Consider the following 22,146-nt stretch of genomic DNA (forward strand, 5'->3'; position numbering starts at 1 on the left):
ACCCCGCACCTTCCCCCGGCCCGCTCCATCGCCGCCGCCGACACCCGCACCCTCCCCCACTTGTTGAAGATATTTTTAAATAACAAATTTGATGATATTTGAAATAAGAAATTTGATGATATCTTCAAATAACAAATTTGATGATATTTTCAATTAAAAATAAAAAAACAAATTTGATGATATTTTCAAAAAAAATTGATGATATTTGATGATATCTTCTGTTATAGTCCTCATGAACATAACAAATTTGATAAAAAAATTATTAGATGCAACAAGAAATAATGAAAAAAATGTTACTAATGGCACACCAGGGGAGGGTGCGCCATTGCTGTCAGAAAAAAAAGTTACTAATGGTGCACCAGAGGAGGGTGCGCCATTGCTATCAGAAAAAAAACTTACTTATGGCGCACCGCGAGGTGGTGCGCCATTGCTATACCTTCCCCGACTAAAATCTTGGCCCCAATCCCCGGCCGATCCCATCTCACATCTCACATCGCCAATCCCCGACCGCTGCCCCGACGACCCACGACGCCGCCGCCCCTATGTGCGCCGCCGCCCCTGCGCCCCCACCACTGCAGCTCCTCCGCCGCCCACCGGACAGCAAGACGCCGCGGCCCCCAACCATCCTGCCGCCGCCGACCGCACGGGGTGCAGGACGACGACCGCCGCCGACCCGCAACCGTCTCGCCGCCGCCCGTAAGCCCCCTCCTCCTCCGCCCGTCCTCCTCCGCCCGTAAGCTCCCTTCCCCTAGACTCCCCTCTCTGCTCCTCCCTCCTTGCCCTCTCCCTATCTGCTCGATCCCCTCTCTTCTCTGTCTCCACCTTCTGTTCTTGCCTGTGAGGTGTTTGATTGAATGTCAATTCAAACGATTGATGCAGCCGCGTCCACTGGAGCACCACGACCGTGTCTGTGACCTTGTCTCTGCTCCGTCGCCGTCTACGACCTCGTCTGCGACCGCGTCCATCGAGGTGAGTTCTAGTCTGAAACTCTCAATGCTCAAGTCTGGAAGCATCATGGATTCAAGTGTTAGCTAGCTAGATGATAAGAGGGATGCATGAGAATCTAGCTACACTGCCATGAACTTTGTTTTTTCCTTTTGACAAACACTCTTGTTAACATCAGGAATTAAAAATGCAACATAGAACAAGATATATAGATAGCTGAAACAAAGAGGTGTGCTTTGAAAGAAAAAATGTGCACCTGCAAGTGTCCATGATGCATAGGCTATATTTGCCATGGGAGATGGCAATTTTGTTAGATCATGATCCAGAGATTAAAAAAATGCATAGACTATAATTTCCTGGCATGATCAATAGAATAAAAATGTGGAATAAAAAATGCCATGATCCATACACTATAATTTTCATGATGCATAGACTATATTTGCCATGGCCCAGTGCAAAAGAAATTTGCCATGTTGCAAAAAGAAAAGAAATTTGCCATGGTGCATATAGTAAAAACAATGCCATGATCTGTAAAATACATTTGTCATTCTTTCTGTGTTTGTACAGACTTGCTAAACTATTGATGATTTTTTGTTGGGAGACATATTATATCTGGAATGGAAGCTCACATAAGTTGAGCTGATTTTTGTCCATATGAGAGCAGAGGACCATATGGTCTATGGCTGGGTTTTGTCTCCGACCATTGTGTCGTGATGAATTTGCAGGTACCCCGAGAGGCCCTTGAGTTTGCCGGAATGTCGATTAACTTCCGTTCCAGCAAATTCGGGTACTCCATATGTCCTATTTTCAGCAAAGGTCATGCTGAAATTTTCTGTGAATTTTAGCATGACTTTGCTAAAAATAGGACATATGGGGTACTTGTGACTAATGCATGGGCCGGGGTATCTTAGTACTTAGTTAAATAGGATCAACTGCCCCGCCATTCTTGCTGCATTAAACCATAGGTGGCAATAGAGCCAAGTGATTAGTGCCAAGTGATTAGGCCCAACCTAGGGTGCCTCGGCATCGATAAACCCTAAATGATGAAAACTTAACTTGGCTGCCCCGGATGCCTCGGTGTCGATGAGAACCTAAATGATGTACGCTTAGGCTTTTAGGGTGCCTCGGCGTTGACAAACCCTAAATGATGAAAGCTTAGGCTTTTAGGGTGCCTCGGTGTCGACAAACCCTAAATTATGAGACCATGATCTTGTTCCTTAACAATAACCAACTTTTTTGACCAAACTTTTTTCCTGTTTAGAGCGAAACATGGCCCACAACGATGAGGCCGGTGGTTCGGGCGGCAAGCAATTCTGGGAGCTGTCCCAGGATATGTCGTCATCATCATCGGACGACGAAAGTCTCCCAGCGGAGTGCGACTGGTGCCACGACAATCGAGGTCTGTGCGACATGCCTCACCTGGACGATGATCGGCGCTTCAGCATTAAGCTCGAGGAGACCTTCGAAGTTGAAACGGTACACAACGACGACAAGTGTTATTTTTATAATTAAGCATGACTTCAACTATTTCAATGTGTAATTTTCATCTTTTACAATTCGAGTATAGCTTATCCCATGCCATGCAAGACGCTATGTCTTGAAGAGGATGGATTTTGAAGACCATGAAATTTCTGAAACAAAGAAAATTCACCTAAGGACTCATCACGATGTGGACTTTGAAGTAAATCTATATAATTCTGAGAGCGTAACCCATTTTGGTTGCAAAAATTGGGAAGCATTTTGCAAGATGTATGGTTTTGATGAGGGTATGCTTATCACCATGGATCTTGGTAATCCTGACATCAACCAAGACAATATGGACATTTGGGTCCTTGTTGATATGCCTCCAGTTCTACCGCTATGTGAGTTTCTCAAACATAGTTATTAGCTAATTTATATTGTTTATTTCAAAATAGTTGACAGCTTATTTCCATTGACAGCTTATTTTTTATTGTTCAAAGAATGTGCGGGAGATGGTAGACAAAACCCACTACACCGATGGCTCCGAATTAAGAACTTACAAGGAGAAAAATCATCTGGTCGGATTTTGTACTGACATTGAGAATTACATTATCCACAAACAAACTCCTCAACATTATGGTAAATACGTGCCACTAGTGCATGTTCAACTACGGTAACTACCATGGAGATACCCTGGTAAGATTTTTACTATTACGACATCCGTGCATCTTTTGCATACTTCTAAAACTAGTACATCATTGCTAACTATGAAGTTATTACTATGTTTTTCAACAGATAATCCCAGAGAATTGTGTGCCTCATATGATGTATCTGAAAGGTAGTGTTAATGTTTTGAACATACAGCCAGGTCATCCTACGAATCTCAACTGTCCATACGAGATTTCTAAAAGAAGTGGAGACATGAAAATCAAAGGATGGAAAAAATGTATGGACAGTCGTAAGGAGCTTCTTGGAAGCAAAAGGAAGCGAAGCGCAAGAATTGGAGACAGGATGTTCTCCATTCTCCATAATGGAGAGTCAGGGTCTATATTGTTTTATGCTATTTTAGCTTAAATAGGGTATTTAGGTCCTGCCTAATACTGATGATCATGTGCTGATGAACAATTAAGTAGGGTTGGTTCGAAGACTATCAAGATGCTGATCGTATGACTTGTTATGAATAGCGAGTAGAAGTTGTATGATGATGATTAGTAGGACTTGTTAGGATTAGTATTACTTCCGAAAAACTCAATACTCGTGGTCTTGAGACTTGTAATGTTTTATCTTTGTTCGGTCTTTTGAATTCAGAGACTAATATGATGAATTGTATTCGGAGACTAATCTTCTATTGTATTCGATGAATCTGATGTTGCTGTCTATATTCTGTCTAATAATATATTTTATATTCTGTCTAATAATATATTTTATAACCTGCGAAAAAATCAGAAAAGGAAAAAAAACCAAATATTCATACTAATGGTGCATCACCACTAGGTGCGCCATTAGTATGCCAAAGGATACTAATGGCGCATCAACAGAGAATGCGCCATTAGTATGACAAAGCCATGCTTACGTATGGCCCCCCGGGAGGCACACTAATGGCGCATGCTGTTACATACTAATGGCGCACTTGTTGGTGCGCCATTAGTATACCAGATACTAATGGCGCACCACTGGTGCGCCATTAGTAAAAATTACTAGTGGCGTGCTACTAATGGCGCACCGGTGATGTGCCATTAGTAGGCAAAACCGGTGCGCCATTAGTAGGCCTTTTCCTAGTAGTGCAACGAACAAGGCAATCGGACTATAATGCTTGAACACTCTCACTTAGCCATAGAATTCTATAATTTTAAATTTCGGCGAAGCCCCTAGTGTTCAGAAGACCGAGTTCGGGGTGCTATCCATGCCTAGGCCGGACAAAGCCGACTCCTCGCTCTAAGTGGCATAAGTCTTTAGGGACTCGAAAACCTCTCGAACAGCGACCAGCTCTCGCCTCATCATGACGGTCAGTTTTAGCTTTCTCTACTGAGGTGCTTAGCCCAGCTCAACTGGGACATAATCGCAGTAGTTCTCCTAGTGCTACCTTAGCCGATATAACGGAATGTAAGGTACCAAAACATAGGAGCCGGGCAAACCCAACATTTGACCCAAGACATGATTCGTAGCCGATGCATATAATGCTATAAGTTCGGGGTGCCGCACTTTTGAAAGTGTTCGGACTTCTCACGCCATATTGTGGGGTACTTAAGCCCCTGGCGTATTGGTCGTACCAAAGTGTACGGGTGCAACATGTCATCAATGAACATATATTCGTAAAAAAGAGGTAATGCAATAATAGACGGAAGCTATGCATTGTTTATTTAAAAAAGCTACGATCAAAGCAGAACGATACAAATAGTGCGATAAGCAAAAGATGGGACTATCAAATATGTCCTTTCCAGAGGCGAGCTGCGGAATGTTATGCGAAACAGGTATACTGCTTGTTATAGAGACCACCTTAGAGTTCCGTGGTGCGGCGTAGCTTTCTGCTTCCCTGGTTGTATCGTTTGTGCGGCAATTGTACTGCCGGACAAGCCTTCCGAAGAATGGAGTCCTGAAAATAAGAGAAAATTAAGAAATCGGCAGCCCCTAGTGCGGTTTAAGCCGCGTTTCGGGCGTGCCGTGATGGTGCCCCTCCCCCTGTGCCCATGGTATTTCTAGAGCGTAGTTATGTACGCGCAACACTGGTTTCGCAAGTTCGCGAGGGCTGGGGTTGGGGCCGCATTGCTACGCTTGCTCAGAACATGCCAGGCGGTCTTGTTGTAGGTTACTCCGGGCGCGCTTGACGGTGTCTGGACGTTTAATGGCCGGACTGGAGAATTGCCTTGAGAAGTTGCTTTGTACTTCCGCTGCGATAGCCGCCGTATGCTCCTCCGTTCGGAGAGAGCGTTCGGTGTTTCCATTGACCGTGATGACGCCTCGAGGGCCTGGCATCTTGAGCTTGAGGTATGCGTAGTGCGGCACCGCATTGAACTTGGCAAATGCGGTTCGCCCGAGCAGTGCGTGATAGCCACTGCGGAACGGGACTATGTCGAAGATTAACTCCTCGCTTCGGAAATTATCCGGAGATCCGAAGACCACTTCAAGTGTAACTGAGCCTGTACAGTTGGCTTCTACACCTGGTATGACGCCTTTAAAGGTCGTTCTGGTGGGTTTAATCCTCGAGGGATCGATGTCCATTTTCCGCATTGTATCCTGATAAAGCAGGTTCAGGCTGTTGCCGCCGTCCATAAGGACTCTAGTGAGGTGAAATCCGTCAATAATTGGGTCTAGAACCAATGCGGCGAATCCGCCATGATGGATGCTAGTGGGGTGGTCCCTTCGATCAAAAGTGATCAGGCAGGAAGACCATGGGTTGAACTTTGGGGCGACTGGCTCCATCACGTATACGTCCCTTAGCACACGCTTCCGCTCCCTCTTGGGGACGTGGGTTGCATATATCATGTTCACCGTCCGCACTTGTGGGGGAAAACCTTTCTGTCCGCTGTTGTTCGGCGGCCGGGGCTCCTCCTCATCATCGCTATGCGGCCCCTTGTCTCTGCTTTCGGCATTTAACTTGCCTGCCTGCTTGAACACCCAACAATCCCTGTTGGTGTGATTGGCTGGTTTTTCGAGGGTGCCATGTATCTGGCATGAGCGGTCGAGTATTCGGTCCAAACTGGACGGGCCCGGAGTGTTTCTTTTGAATGGCTTTTTCCGCTGACCGGGTTTAGAGCCTTTGAATCCAGCATTAACTGCCGTATCCTCAGTATTGTCGCCGTTAATGCAGCGCTTTTGCTTGTTGCGACACGACCTGCCACTGATGTCCTTGGTATCCGAATTACCAAGGCTCTTGGTCATGTTATTGCTGCGAGCTAGCCAGCTGTCTTCTCCCGCGCAAAAGTGGGTCATAAGTGTCGTGAGGGCTTCCATAGATTTTGGCTTTTCCTGTCCTAGGTGATGTGCAAGCCACTCGTCGCGGATGTTATGCTTGAAGGCTGCTAGGGCCTCTGCGTCCGGACAATCGACGATTTGATTTTTCTTGGTTAGGAACCGTGTCCAGAATTGTCTGGCCGATTCCTCTGGCTGCTGAATTATGTGGCTTAGGTCATCGGCGTCTGGTGGTCGCACATAAGTGCCCTGGAAATTGTCGAGGAATGCGGCTTCCAGGTCCTCCCAACAACCAATTGATTCTGCTGGCAAGCTGTTGAGCCAATGCCGAGCTGGTCCTTTAAGCTTGAGTGGGAGGTATTTGATGGCGTGTAGGTCATCACCGCGGGCCATGTGGATATGAAGGAGATAGTCCTCGATACATACCTCAGGATCTATTGTGCCATCGTATGATTCGATGTTCACGGGTTTGAAACCCTCGGGGATTTGATGATCCATTACTTCATCTGTGAAGCATAGTGGGTGTGCGGCGCCTCTGTATTGGGCTACATCACGACGCAGCTCAAACGAGCTTTGTCTACTGTGTTCGGCCCGGCCGGATTTACTGTATCCGGCGTGACGAGTACCGTCTCGTGCCGTGGGGCACCCACATGATCCGTAGATCGATATTGTTTGCCTTGCCTTATCCTCCAATATATCTCGCAGGTCTGGCGCATTTTCCCATGCCTTGGTAGTTTTTGAGCGGCACCGGGGTGCGGCTTGAGTGGAGGGCCGAGAGGCCTCTCTGTCGCGGCCATGGGGTGGCCGGTCGGCCGCATCATGCGCTGGTGATTTAGGTGCTTCCTCCTCTAATTGGGGTAGCAACCTGCGCTTTGGGTAGCTCTTGGAGGGGCGCTCGAGTTCATACTCTTCGGCCGCAAGGACTTCAGTCCATCTGTCGGCTAGCAAATCTTGATCAGCTCTAAGCTGTTGCTGTTTTTTCTTGAGGCTGCTCGCCGTGGCAATAAGCCTGCGTTTGAAACGCTCTTGTTCGACGGGATCCTCCGGCACGACAAATTCGTCGTCGTCGAGGCTTGCCTCGTCTTCGGAGGGAGGCATATAATTATCGTCCTCGACCTCTCTGTCTGCCGCTCCCTCATGAGGGCTGGCTTCTCTATCCTCCTGTGCTGAATCTTGCTGGAGGTGGTTGTCTTCGGCACTGTCCGGGGTGTTCTTATCCCCCGTGCTGGAACCACCATTTTTGTTTTGGCGGGATTTAGAGCGGCGCCGCTGACGCTGGCGCTTAGGCTGCTTCTTGGAGGGGTCATCCTCCGCTGTTCCATCGCCATTGCCTTCTTTTGGGGTGTCCACCATTTATATATCATACGACGAGGTGGCTTTCCAGTGCCCTATAGGCGCTGGTTCTTGATCGTCTCCTGCGTCGGCGTCCATACCGTCGATGTCTTCGGAGTCGAAGTCGAGCATGTCGGTCAAATCATCGACAGTGGCTACGAAGTGGGTGGTGGGTGGGCTTTGAATTTCTTCATCATCCGCATCCCAACCTTGCCGACCATAGTCCAGCCAGGGCTCTCCCGACAAAGAGACAGACTTTAGTGAATTCAGAATATCGCCGAAGGGCGAGTGCCGAAAGATGTCCGTGGCGGTGAACTCCATGATCGGCGCCCAATCGGGTTCGATCGGTCGGGGCGTAGAGGGCTCGGAGTCCGGAGAGGAGTCCGGCTCCTTGGAGTCACGGGCTTCGCAGAGAATAGGGCTGGTGTTCGGCTCGATCGCCGTAGAGATTGCAGCCCCCGAGACGGTGTCTAACCACCCATCCTCGGTTGGTGTAATCGGCTCCGAGCTAGGGGTCGGAGCGGACACGGGTGCGGCCTCCAGGGCACTGTTCGGCGGCAGAGCTAAATCATGCCCATCGTGACAGTGCGGCGCGCTCGGCTGTGGCTCGAATCCGTCGAAGATCAAGTCTCCGCGGATGTCGTCCGTGTAGTTCAAACTTCCAAATCTGACCTGATGGCCAGGGGCGTAGCTTTCGAGCTGCTCCAGATGACCAAGCGAATTGGCCCGCAGTGCAAAGCCGCCGAATACGAAGACCTGTCCGGGGAGAAAAGTATCACCCTGGATCGCATCGCTATTGATGATCGGAGAAGCCATTGGGCCTAAAAGTGACGACACAGAGGAACTCTCAATGAAAGCACCAATGTCGGTGTCAAAACCGGCGGATCTCGGGTAGGGGTTCCCGAATTGTGTGTCTAGGTCGAATGGTAACAGGAGGCAGGGGACATGATGTTTTACCCAGGTTCGGGCCCTCTTGATGGAGGTAAAACCCTACGTCCTGCTTGATTAATATTGATGATATGGGTAGTACAAGAGTAGATCTACCATGAGATCAGGAGGCTAAACCCTAAAAGCTAGCCTATGGTATGATTGTTGTTCGTCCTACGGACTAAAACTCTCCGATTTATATAGACACCGGAGAGGGCTAGGGTTACACAGAGTCGGTTACAATGGTAGGAGATCTACATATCCGTATCGCCAAGCTTGCCTTCCACGCCAAGGAAAGTCCCTTCCAGACACGGGACAAAGTCTTCAATCTTGTATCTTCATAGTCCAGGAGTCCGGCCGAAGGTATAGTCCAGCCATCCGGACACCCCCTAATCCAGGACTCCCTCAGTGATCATGACGGTGCTTTGGAGATGGAGACCAAAGGCACAATATGATGATGGCCATATCATATCACTTATATTGATTGCATGTGATGTTTATCTTTTATGCATCTTATTTTGCTTAGTATGGCGGTAGCATTATAAGATGATCTCTCACTACATTTCAAGGTACAAGTGTTCTCCCTGTGTATGCACCATTGCGAAAGTTCATCGTGCTGAGACACCACGTGATGATCGGGTGTGATAAGCTCTACATTCACATACAACGGGTGCAAGCCAGTTTTGCACACGCAGAATACTCGGGTTAAACTCGACGAGCCTAGCATATGCAGATATGGCCTCGGAACACTGAGACCGAAAGGTCGAGCGTGAATCATATAGTAGATATGATCAACATAGAGATGTTCACCATTGAAAACTACTCCATATCTATCTGATGTGGGGTTCTGGGAAACCCTTAAGGTTCGAACACTGGGGTGCGCGCGAAGTCTTTCCCTCCTACCAATCTACGCCCTGGCTCGCTAAGATCCTGCGGACGAACTCGACAAACTCACAACACAGAAAGACACGAGATTTATACTGGTTCGGGCCACCGTCGTGGTGTAATACCCTACTCCAGTGTGGTGGTGGTGGATTGCCTCTTGGGATGATGAAGAATAGTACAAAGGAAAGAACATCCTCTTGAGGTTGAGGTGTTCTTGTGGCTAGGGTAGGCTCTCGATCGGGTTGGATCAAGCTAAGACTATATACCCCAACTTTGGTGGCTAGCTCTACTTATATAGGCCCTGGTCCTCTCTCCAAATATTGAGCGGGAAGGGAGCCAACAACGGCGGGCAAATTTGAAGGGGGACAACTAGTACAAGCTATTCTCACAAAAGTGGTCTTTGCCTGCAAAAGGCTTTGGTGGTGACACCATCTTGGGCTCCACGATGACCTCTGTCTTGTCATCCTTCTGGTCTTGGTCTCGTTGCACCGATATGGCAACCTTTGCCTGATGCCTCGGTACTCCTCGCCTGCGCTGGCCTCCTTAGCACCAAAGAGGAAACAAGGACGCTGTGCATGCTGGCGCCCGCCTGGTGCCGATCGTCATGGCTCACGTCATGAGAGCCTCGTGAGGTTTGCCTCGCCTTGATATCTCCGCTCCTCGTGAGCATGCCTGACTAGGCCACTCCCGAGGAGGTCTTGCGTCGTCCACCTCGCGAGGGTCTTGGATGCCTTGTTGACGGAGATGGGTCGTTCGGCCTGCTGGCCTAGCCATGCCGTGGGCCGCAGGCAGGCAAGTCTGGGGACCCCCGTTCCCAGAACGCCGACAGTAGCCCCCAGGCCCAAGGTGCGCTCGGGCTTGGCTTCGCGGAGAAGCCAAAGGTCAAGTTTGGAGCGCCGCGGGCTCCAAAAGCCTGCGGCCTCGGTTGACGCATGGCAGTTGATTGGACGTGAGCGTCTCCGCTTCCCCATGCTGCCTCGGCAACTGCTTGACTTGACAAGTCCGTGCGACATGCGAGGAAAACCATTATTACCTGCGATCGTGGGAGGCGCCGGTTGGCCTTCTCCTGCTATAAATGGGGAGGGGGCGGAGCCCCCATCGCCCATCTCTTCCTTGCTCGCTTGCTTCTCCCCCCTCGCTCCATTGCTTGCAGTGCCACCAATGGTGCCACGAAGGAAGTTCTCCGCCGCCGAGAAGGGAAAGGCTCCTCACGAGGGACCCGGCTCCCCGGCGCCCAAGCGCGGATGCGGCCGTCCGTGCAAGCACGCCGCGACCCCCGCCGTGGCCCACTATCGAGGCGGCGCCGCGGCAAGCGGAGGGGGGCGTCCCAGCCATGGCGGTCTAGTTGACGAGGGGAGGCGTGCTATGGTTGCGCCCCCCGTTCGCGCTTCCACTCGGCGGAGGTGTCGCCGGAGTTTGTCGTCTGGTCAGAGAACCCGGCCGGCAACTGGCTCCAACTTCCGCGCTTCTTCGCCGGCGAATTGCCGGCCTCTAGTCCAGGCGGACTCTGGTTGCAGGCGGATGGTTGCTGCAGTAAGGCCTCTTGGGTTGCGGTCGAGACTTCCGCCGCGGGCAACATAGCCTTGGCCCGCGGCTGGCAGACGTTCGCCCCGCGCGTGCGGCCTGGGCAGGTGGTGCACCCTCCACTTCAAGTACGATGGTGGATCGACCCTCTACGTGAGGGTGTTTGGGGAAGGTGGTCGTCGCGACGGGTGCTGCCCCGAGGTGAACGACGGTGAGGAGGTGCTTGATACGTCTCCGACGTATCTATAATTTTTGATTGCTCCATGCTATATTATCTACTATTTTGGACCATATTGGGCTTTATTTTCCACTTTTATATTACTTTTGGGACTAACCTATTAACCGGAGGCCCAGCCCAGAATTGCTGTTTTTTGGCCTATTTCAGAGTTTCGAAGAAACGGAATATCAAACGGAGTCCAAACAGAATGAAACCTTCAGGAACGTGATTTTCTCACCGAACATGATCCAGGAGACTCGGAACCTACGTCAAGAAAGCTCCGAGGTGGGCACGAGGTAGGGGGGCGCGCCCTACCCCCCAGGAGTGCCCCCACCCTCGTGGGGCCCACGAAGCTCCACCGACGTACTTCTTCTTCCTATATATACCTACATACCCCCAAACGATCAGATACGGAGCCAAAAACCTAATTCCACCACCGCAACCTTCTGTACCCACGAGATCCCATCTTGGGGCCTGTTCCGGAGCTCCACCGGAGAGGGCATCCACCACGGAGGGCTTCTATATCATCATAGCCCCTCCGATGAAGTGTGAGTAGTTTACCTCAGACCTTCGGGTCCATAGTTAGTAGCTAGATGGCTTTTTCTCTCTTTTTGGATCTCAATACAATGTTCTCCCCCTCTCTCGTGGAGATCTATTCGATGTAATCTTCTTTTTGCGGTGTGTTTGTTGAGACAGATGAATTGTGGGTTTATGATCAAGATCTATGAACAATATTTGAATCTTCTCTGAATTCTTTTATGTATGATTGGTTATCTTTGCAAGTCTCTTCGAATTATAAGTTTGGTTTGGCCTACTAGATTAGTTTTTCTTGCAATGGGAGAAGTGCTTAGCTTTGGGTTCAATCTTGCGGTGTCCTTTCCCAGTGGCAGTAGGGGCAGCAAGGCACGTATTGTATTGTTGCCATCGAGGATAACAAGATGGGGTTTTTATCATATTGCATGAATTTATCCCTCTACATCATGTCATCTTGCTTAAGGCGTTACTCTGTTTTCTTGAACTTAATACTCTAGATGCATGCTGGATAGCGGTCGATGAGTGGAGTACTAGTAGTAGATGCAGGCAGGAGTCGGTCTACTTGTCTCGGACGTGATGCCTACATACATGATCATACGTAGATATTCTCATAACTATGCTCAATTCTGTCAATTGCTCAACAGTAATTTGTTCACGCACCGTAGAATACTTATGCTCTTGAGAGAAGCCACTAGTGAAATCTATGCCCCCGGGTCTATCTTCATCATATCAATCTTCCATCACTTTATTATTGCTTTGCTTTTTTACTTTGCGTTTTATTTTACTTTGCATCTTTATCACAAAAATACCAAAAACATTATCTATCATATCTCACTCTCGTAAGTGACCGTGAAGGGATTGACAACCCCTATTCATGTTGGTTGCGAGGAGTTATTTGTTTTGTGTAGGTACGAGGGACTCGCGCGTAGCCTCCTACTGGATTGATACCTTGGTTCTCAAAAACTGAGGGAAATACTTACGCTACTTTGCCGCATCATCCTTTCCTCTTCGGGGAAATCCAACGCAGTGCTCAAGAGGTAGCAGTGCTCGGCCTTGGTGACGGTCGCGACGAGGATGAGGGCAAGCCTGCCCTCGGTGGCGACCATGTCTCGTCCAGCTACGGTGGCTCTTCCTCCAGCGCCAGCTCCAGCAGTGGCGGCTACGACCAGCCACCGTGCCGCCACGCCCGCTTTGAAGGCGGCAGCGGGTCATCTCGTCGCCACACCTCCGTGAAGCGCGAGGAAGGGTCCGGCTAGGCTCAGGGTGTCGCTAGGGGCCTGCCTCCGCAGATCGCTGCAACGCTACTTTTGTTTTACTCTTTTTCCTGCATCAAGAATGAAACCAGCATGGGCCCAGGGGGTGTGTACCGAACTATGGTTCCTTGGTTATTGCACTATGCGTGTTGTTCCCGTGCCGCGTCGTTATTTTGCGCAAAGATAAATTAACCTGGTATATTCAGGACGCCCTCTTCCTCATGAGGTGTTTGTTTCCTCGTGTCCATCTTGCCTTGGTGGCATGCATTCGCTCAGGAACTGCAAAAATTCGTTAGGAAGTGCATTAAAAGGTTTACCGCTCACCCTGGCGCTTTGTATTGCGGTACCCGAGGGGCACGGACTAGGAGAGGTGCGCCGGCTTTTGGGCTCGAACGAGGGTGGCTCGCGAGAAGGTAGAGAGGAGAAAAATGCTCACGAGGGTACCTTCCTAGCCCCCTCACGAGGCGAGGTATGCGAAAGAGAGAACATGAGCAAACCATAGCCGGAAAATGCGGTGAGAGGCGAGGGAATCAAATAAGCAAGGAATGCCAAAGGCAAACTTCGATTAAGGAAAAGCAAGCCAACTACGGAAAGCAAATGAAAAGCCGCGTCCGGCACCTAATCTAGTCTTCAAGTCTTCTCACCAGCGCGCAGCTAAGTGCTGCCACTAGGCGTGGGCAGGAGCCCCTGGGCCTAAGGCCGGCGCTCCTGAGACTCCGGGGCGTGTACAACCCCAAGTCATTATTACATGAGAGTGTGACGGGCGGCGATTCTTCACAGGCTCTGGGCCTTTCTTCACAGGCTCTGGGCTTTGCTTCATGGGTAGAACTTTCGGAGGTGCTGGATGTTCCAGGCGTTTTGGATGGGTACCCCGTCTTGTGTCTCCAGGCCCACGACGCCAGGCCTGGAGATGTGGACGACCTTGAACGGGCCCTCCCACATTGGTGAAAGCTTATGCAGCCCTTCCCTGGAGAGGACCCGCCTCAAGACTAGGTCACCCGTCTCGAGCGTCCTGGAGCGGATGTTGCGGCAGTGGTATCGCCGCAGCGCTTGCTGGTACCTTGCCGCCCTCGACGCAGCTTCGCGACGACATTCCTCCCCCAGCACGAGGTCCATCCCCCGCATGGCGTCCTGATGCGTTTCATCGAACGCCAGGACCCGTGCGGAGCGATGCTTGACCTCATGAGGAAGGACTGCTTCGGCTCTGTAGATGAGGAAGAATGGAGTTTCGTCCGTTGGCTTGGTGGCGGTGGTGCGGATGGACCACAACACGGACTGGAGCTCGTCGTGCTAGCCCTTGCCACAGGCCTCCAGCTTCTTCTTGAAGGTCCTGGTCTTGAGGCCCCTCAGAACCTCCGTGTTGGCGCAGTCAGCCTGACCATTACTCCTAGGGTGGGCCACCGAAGCGTAGCAGATCTGCGTTCCAAGGTTAGCACTGTAGGTTTTGAAGAGGTTACTAGTAAACTGTGAGCCGTTATCTGTGATGATGCGGTTGGGGACCCCGAAGTGGATCACGAGGCCCTTGATGAACTTGATAGCAGAGCCGGCCGGGATAGTTCAGACGGCTTCCACTTCCGCCCACTTGGTGAACTTGTCGATGGCAACGTAGAGATAGCGGTAGCCCCCCGGCTCCCGAAGGAACAAGCCTAAGATGTCCAGCCCCCAAACCGCGAACAGCCATGTGAGCGGGATGGTTTGGAGGCCCTGAGCTGGCCGATGGATTTGCTTGGTGTGGAATTGGCAAGCCTCGCCAGACTTCACCAGCTCGACTATGTCGCTGAGTGCTGTAGGCTAGTAGAATCCACTGCGGAACACCTTGCCGACAAGGGTTCGTGACGATGAGTGGTGTCCGCAGTCCCCGCCGTGTATGTCAATCAGCAGCTCCCTTCCTTGATCACTAGAGATGAAGTGCAGTGTGACATCATTCGGTCGCTTCCTGTACAACTCGCCGTCTTGGATGCAGTATGCCATGGCTTGCCAGGCCACACACTCCGCGTCCTCTTCCTTCTCCGGCAGTGTCCCATGCGTCAGTTACTCCTTGAATTCCTTGGTCCAGCATTCCTCCTGGGGCTCAAGCACCAAGAGCAGCCGAGCTCCTAAGGTCGGGCCGCAGGCTGGGGCTCCCGTGGCTGGAGGCTGTGGGAGCTCCTCCCGAGGCTGAGTCGTGCTTGACAGAGGTGGCGTAGATGACGGCTTGAAGAGCCGCTCCTCAAAGACACCGGGCTCTTGCGGATGCCACTTGGATGCCCTCCTGGCAATGTCGTCGACTTCCTTGTTGGTGCCCGGGGCATGTGCTGCAGCTCCAGACCCGAGAACTGCTTCTCCATCTTGCGCACCTCCGCGAGGTAGGCCTCCATATGCTCGTCCTTCGGTTCGTACACCTTGCTGGAGAAGTTGACGAGGAGTTGCGAGTTGCCTCTGACGGTGAGGCGCTTTACCCCTAGGGCCGCCGCAGCCTTCAGGCCAGCTATGAGGCCTTCGTATTCTGCGATATTGTTGGAGACCTTCTCGCCGTGCTGGAAGCAGAGTTGCATGGGGTAGTAAAGCTTGTCCTAAGTGGGCAAAATGAGCACTGCTCCGGCCCCCGCGCCCTGGTGCGCGAATGCACCATCGAAATACATGACCCAGTCGTCTGGAGCCTCGCTCCCTGGTGAGGTGGATCGGTCTTCGCCTTCTTCAAGTGTTGGGTTGTCCTTCCATTCTGCCACAAAATCAGCGAGCGTGGCCCCTTTGATGACCCTGGTAGTGCTGAACTCCAACTGGAATGCTTGCAGCTTGATGTTCCACTCAGCGACCCTTCCAGCCGAGTTAGGGCTCCTGAGCACCCTCTCCAATGGGTAGGTGATGTCTACTACACAACCTTATTCTTGTAGACGTTGTTGGGCCTCCAAGTGCAGAGGTTTGTAGGACAGTAGCAAATTTCCCTCAAGTGGATGACCTAAGGTTTATCAATCCGTGGGAGGCGTAGGATGAAGATGGTCTCTCTCAGACAACCCTACAACCAAATAACAAAGAGTCTCTTGTGTCCCCAACACACCCAATACAATGGTAAATTGTATAGGTGCACTAGTTCGGCGAAGAGATGGTGATGCAAGTGCAATATGGATGATAGATATAGGTTTTTGTAATCTGAAAATATAAAAACAGCAAGGTAACTAATAATAAAAGTGAGCGTAAACGGTATTGCAATGCTAGGAAAAAAGGCCTAGGGTTCATACTTTTACTAGTGCAAGTTCTCTCAACAATAATAACATAATTGGATCATATAACTATCCCTCAACATGCAACAAAGAGTCACTCCAAAGTCACTAATAGCGGAGAACAAACGAAGAGATTATGGTAGGGTACGAAACCACCTCAAAGTTATTCTTTCCAATCAATCCGTTGGGCTATTCCTATAAGTGTCACAAACAGCCCTAGAGTTCGTACTAGAATAACACCTTAAGACACAAATCAACCAAAACCCTAATGTCACCTAGGTACTCCAATGTCACCTCAAGTATCCGTGGGTATGATTATACAATATGCATCATACAATCTCAGATTCATCTATTCAAACCAACACAAAGTACTTCAAAGAGTGCCCAAAAGTTTCTACCGGAGAATCAAGACGAAAACGTGTGCCAACCCCTATGCATAGGTTCATGGGCGGAACCCGCAAGTTGATCACCAAAACATACATCAAGTGAATCATGTGATATCCCATTGTCACCATAGATACGCACGACAAGACATACATCAAGTGTTCTCAAGTCATTAAAGACTCAATCCGATAAGATTACTTCAAAGGGAAAACTCAATCCATTACAAGAGAGTAGAGGGGGAGAAGAAACATAAGATCCAACTATAATAACAAAGCTCACAATACATCAAGATCATGCCAAATCAAGAACAGGAGAGAGAGAGAGAGAGAGAGAGAGAGAGATCAAACACATAGCTACTGGTACATACCCTCAGCCCCGAGGGTGAACTACTCCCTCCTCGTCATGGAGAGCGCCGGGATGATGAAGATGGCCACCGGTGAGGGATCCCCCCTCCGGCAGGGTGCCAGAACAGGGTCCCGATTGACTTTTGGTGGCTACAGAGGCTTGCGGCGGCGGAACTCCCGATCTCTTCTATTTTTTGGAGGTTCCAGTATTTATAGGATTTTTTGGCATAGGTCTCACGTAAGGGGGGTCTCTGGGTTGTCCATAGGCAGGGGCCCACGCCCAGGGGGGTGGGCGCGCCCCCCACCCTCGTGGGCAGCCCAGGACTCTCCTGGCCCAACTGTTTTACTCCAGGGTCTTCTTTTGGTCCATAAAAAATCGTCAAAAATTGGCATGTCAATTGGACTCCGTTTGGTATTCCTTTTCTGTAAAACTCAAAAACAAGGAAAAACAGAAACTGACACTTGGCTCTAGGTTAATAGGTTAGTCCCAAAAATCATATAAAATATCATATAAAACATCCAAGGTTGATAATATAATAGCATGGAACGATCAAAAATTATAGATACGTTGGAGACGTATCAGCATCCCCAAGCTTAATTCTTGCTCGTCCTCGAGTATGTAAATGATAAAAATAGAATTTTTGATGTGGAATGCTACCTAACATATTTACCAATGTAATCTTCTTTATTGTGGGAAGAATATTCAGATCCATAAGATTCAAGATAGAAGTTTAATATTGACATGAGAACAATAATACTTCAAGCATACTAACAAAGCAATCATGTCTTCTTGAAATAACATGGCCAAAGAATGTTATCCCTACAAAATCATATAGTCTGGCTATGCTCTATCTTCACCACACAAAGTATTTAAATCATGCACAACCCCGATGACAAGCCAAGCAATTGTTTCATACTTTTGATGTCCTCAACTTTTTCAATCTTCACGCAATACATGAGCGTGAGCCATGGACATAGCACTATAGGTGGAATAGAATGGTGGTTGTGGAGAAGACAAAAAGGAGAAGATAGTCTCACATCAACTAGGCGTATCAAAGGGCTATGGAGATTCCCATCAATAGATATCAATGTGAGTGAGTAGGGATTGCCATGCAACGGATGCACTAGAGCTATAAGTGTATGAAAGCTCAAAAAGAAACTAAGTGGGTGTGCATCCAACTCGCTTGCTCACGAAGACCTAGGGCATTTTGAGGAAGCCCATCATTGGAATATACAACCCAAGTTCTATAATGTAAAATTCCCACTAGTATATGAAGGTGACAACATAGGAGACTCTCTATCATGAAGATCATGGTGCTACTTTGAAGCACAAGTGTGGTAAAAGGATAGTAGCATTGTCCCTTCTCTCTCTTTTTTTTTTATTTGGGCCTTTTCTCTCTTTTTGCCCTCTTTTTTATTTAGTCCAAAGTCTCATCCCGACTTATGGGGAAATCATAGTCTCCATCATCCTTTCCTCACTTGGGACAATGCTCTAATGATGATGATCATCACACTTTTATTTACTTACAACTCAAGAATTACAACTCGATTCTTAGAACAAAATATGACTCTATATGAATGCCTCCGGCGGTGTACCGGGATGTGCAATGTCTCATGAGTGACATGTATGAAAGAATTATGAACGGTGGCTTTGCCACAAATACAATGTCAACTACATGATCATGCAAAACAATATGACAATGATGGAGCATGTCATAATAAACGGAACAGTGGAAAGTTGCATGGCAATATATCTCGGAATGACTATGGAAATGCCATGATAGGTAGGTATGGTGGCTGTTTTGAGGAAGGTATATGGTGGGTGTATCATACCGGCGAAAAGTGCGCGGTATTAGAGAGGCTAGCAATGGTGGAAGGAATAAAGTGCGTATAATCCATGGACTCAACATTTGTCATAAAGAACTCACATACTTATTGCAAAAATCTATTAGTTATCGAAACAAAGTACTACGCACATGCTCCTAGGGGGATAGATTGGTAGGAAAAGACCATCGCTCGTCCCCGACCGCCACTCATAAGGAGGAGAATCAATAAATAAATCATGCTCCGACTTCATCACATAACGGTTCACCATACGTGCATGCTACGGGAATCACAAACTTTAACACAAGTATATATCCAATTCACAACTACTCAACTAGCATGACTCTAATATCACCATCTTCATATCTCAAAACAATCATAAGGAATCAAACTTCTCATAGTATTCAATGCACTTTATATGAAAGTTTTTATTATATCCCTCTTGGATGCCCATCATATTAGGACTAAATTCATAACCAAAGAAAATTACCATGCTTTTCTAAAGACTCTCAAAATAATATAAGTTAAGCATGAGAGTTCATATATTTCTTTAAAATAAAGCCACCGCCATGCTCTAAAAGGATATAAGTGAAGATCAATGAGTAGTCGAATAATTATGCAACTATGTGAAGACTCTCTAACATTTAAGAATTTCAGATCTTGATACTTTATTCAAACAGCAAGCAAAACAAAATAAAACTACATTTCGAGGATAACACAACTCATGTGAAGAAGCAAAAACTTAGGTTCAACCGATACTAACCGATAGTTGTCGAAGAGAAAAGGTGGGATGCCTACCGGGGCATCCCCAAGCTTAGATGCTTGAGACTTCTTGAAACAATATATTGGGGTGCCTTGGGCATGCCGAAGCTTGAGCTTTTGTGTCTCCTTTTTATATCTCGGTTTCCTAAATCTCGAAAGCTTCATCCACACCAAACTCAACAAGAACTCGTGAGATAGGTTAGTATAAACCAATGCAAAACCTTATCATTTTCTACTGTAACAAATCACTAAAATTATTATTCAACATCGCATACTAAATGTCTCTGCATATTTAATACTCCTATCCTCAAATAGAATCATTAAACAAGCAAACATATGCAAACAATGCAAACATAATAGCAATCTGTAAAAACAGTACAGTCTGTAAAGAATGCAAGATTCATCATACTTCCCTAACTCCAAAAGTTATGAAAGAAAATTCACATTGTAGTAAATTTATCAGATCTTATTATGCAAAAGGTTTCAACATTTTATCACATTCTGACTTTTCTAAGGAATTTTTGCAACCGCGGTAAACTTTCTATTTTAAAACAACAACGTCTATACTTGCAAAATAAGCATAGTAAAGGCTATCCTTGATATTTTTATTGAAAATAAAGATGCAGAATATTATTCTAAATAACAGCAAGCAAATACTAGCAAAATAAATTGACGCTCCAAGCAAAACACATATCATGTGGTGAATAAAAATATAGCTCCAAGTAAAGTTACCGATGAACGAAAACGGAAGAGGGGATGCCTTCCGGGGCATCCCCAAGCTTAGGCTCTTGGTTGTACTTGAATATTACCTTGGGGTGCCTTGGGAATCCCCAAGCTTTGTCTCTTGCCACTCCTTATTCCATAGTCCATCGAATCTTTACCCAAAACTTGAAAACTTCACAACACAAAACTTAACAGAAAATCTTGTGAGCTCCGTTAGCGAAAGAAAACAAAACACCACCTCAAGGTACTGTAATTAACTCATTCTTTATTTATATTGGTGTTAAACCTACTGTATTCAAACTTATCTATGGTTTATAAACTATTTTACTAGCCATAGATTCATCAAAATAAGCAAACAATACATATAAAACAGAATCTGTCAAAAGCAGAACAGTCTGTAGTAATCTGTAACTAACTCAAACTTCTAGAACTCAAACAATTCTACAAAAATAGGAAGACCTAGATAATTTGTTTATTGATCTGCTTCAATTGGAATCAGTATTTTATCACGTTCTGGTGATTTTTAACAATTGTTTTCGTGAACAGAAAGTTTCTGGAATTTTCAGCAAGATTAAATAACTATCATCCAAGAAGATCCTATAGGTCTTACTTGGCACAAACACTAATTAAAACATAAAACCACATCTTAACAGAATCTAGATGGGTTATTTATTCGTAAACATAACCAAAAAGCAAGAAACTAAAATAAAATTGGGTTGCCTCCCAACAAGCGCTATCGTTTAACGCCCCTAGCTAGGCATGATGATTTCAATGATGCTCACATAAAAGATAGTAATTGAAACATAAAGAGAGCATCATGAAGAATATGACTAGCACATTTAAGTCTAAACCACTTCCTATGCATAGGGATTTTGTGAGCAAACAACTTATGAGAACAAGAATCAACTTGCATAGGAAGGTAAAACAAGCATAACTTCAAGATTTTAAGCACATAGAGAGGAAACTTGATATTATTGCAATATGTAGAAGCATATGATCCTCTCTCATAATAATTTTCAGTAGCATCATGAATGAATTCAACCATATAACCATACATGAAGCATTCTTTTCATGATCTAGTAGCATAGAATTTTTATTACTCTCCACATAAGAAAACTTCTTCTCATTCGGAATATTAGTGGGAGAAAACTCAACAAAACAACTATCATGTGATTGAAAATTAAGATCAAGATGACAAGTTTCATGGTTATCATTATTCTTTATAGCATACGTGTCAGCATAATAATCATCATAGATAGGAGGCATGCTTTCATCATAGTAAATTTGCTCATCAAAGCTTGGGAGACAAAAAATATCATCTTCATCAAACATAGCTTCCACAAGCTTGTGGCTTTGCATATCATTAGCATCATGAATATTCAAGTAATTCATACTAACAACATTGCAATCATGCTCATTATTCAAATATTTAGTGCCAAACATTTTAATGCATTCTTCTTCTAACACTTTGGCACAATTTCCCTTCCCATCATACTCACGAAAAATATTAAAAAGATGAAGCGTATGAGGTAAACTCAATTCCATTTTTAGTTTTCTTTTATAAACTAAACTAGTGCTAAAACAAGAAACAAAAAGATTCGATTGCAAGATCTAAAGATATACCTTCAAGCACTCACCTCCCCGGAAACGGCGCCATAAAAGAGATTGATGTCTACTACACAACCTTCTTCTTGTAGACGTTGTTGGACCTCCAAGTGCAAAGGTTTGTAGGACAGTAGCAAATTTCCCTCAAGTGGATGACCTAAGGTTTATCAATCCGTGGGAGGCGTAGGATGAAGATGGTCTCTCTCAAACAACCCTGCAACCAAATAACAAAGAGTCTCTTGTGTCCCCAACCCACCCAATACAATGGTAAATTGTATAGGTGCACTAGTTCGGGGAAGAGATGGTGATACAAGTGC

This window comes from Triticum dicoccoides, chromosome 3A, assembly GCF_002162155.2.
Source record: "Triticum dicoccoides isolate Atlit2015 ecotype Zavitan chromosome 3A, WEW_v2.0, whole genome shotgun sequence".
Lineage (NCBI taxonomy): Eukaryota > Viridiplantae > Streptophyta > Magnoliopsida > Poales > Poaceae > Triticum > Triticum dicoccoides.